This window comes from Grammomys surdaster, unplaced genomic scaffold (genome assembly GCF_004785775.1).
Source record: "Grammomys surdaster isolate TR1022 unplaced genomic scaffold, NIH_TR_1.0 126660, whole genome shotgun sequence".
NCBI lineage: Eukaryota > Metazoa > Chordata > Mammalia > Rodentia > Muridae > Grammomys > Grammomys surdaster.
This window is the reverse complement of record NW_021621449.1, coordinates 578-1464: the sequence shown is the minus strand read 5'-3', so window position 1 is coordinate 1464 and position 887 is coordinate 578.

Sequence of the window (887 nt, the reverse complement as noted above, 5' to 3'; positions counted from 1 at the left end):
CAGGAAATGGGTTTAAGTAAAGGTCATTCTTAGGGTGAAAGCCGTGTGTCCAGACTGTAGTAAGGTAGAGTGTGCAAGAGAGGAGCGGATCATAAAGGAGGTTATTGACCACCATGGGTTTACAGTGGAAGGATCACAGAATCTGGTTTGTATTTTGAGAGCATTGGGGTAAAACGAGTGAGTGGAATCAGTGTGTGCAGTATCGAGTAGCTGGCCCGGAAATAGTCTAGACAGTTCTGAAGTTGATTCTTTAACCATAGTTTAACATAAATTTGATGATTCACATTTCATATAAGCTGTTAGTTAAATAGATTGCACATGTATTCTCTTAAGTCTTTTGCATGGGACTTCTGCTGTAGGATGTAAAATAGTCAACTTGGAAATCCCATATGTTCCCCATTTTCTTTTCAAATATTTACAAATTAAATCATCATAATTATCAAAGATAAAAACAGCTGGAGTACCAAATAATGTTTTTCCCCCTCTCCAACAGTTCCCCTTTCTTGAGTTTTTGTTCCCTATTTTAATATACATTGTCTCTTTCCTGAAAATGTAAGCTTTCTGTTCTGGCTATATTGCATGCTGCTTTAAGGGAGTAGCTCCCTCAAAGTAAATCCTAAGGTTGGTTCTTTCCACAGTGTTTGGTTTTTACTCTGTATATTTGTCAAAATATGAGGGAGCTCAGGACCCTGAGTACTTACCCCTTATGTATGCTTGCCTGGCCATGACAGGCAGTACATTTCTCCCCAGCTCAGAAACAGGTTATGTTGTCCTGCCATCCCTAAGAGCTAGTTTGGATGTCCTTAGGAGTTCATGGTAACACTTTTGACCTGTTGTTCTGAAAGGAACAGGTAAAGCTTGTTATATAGATTTAGATTAATATCTTG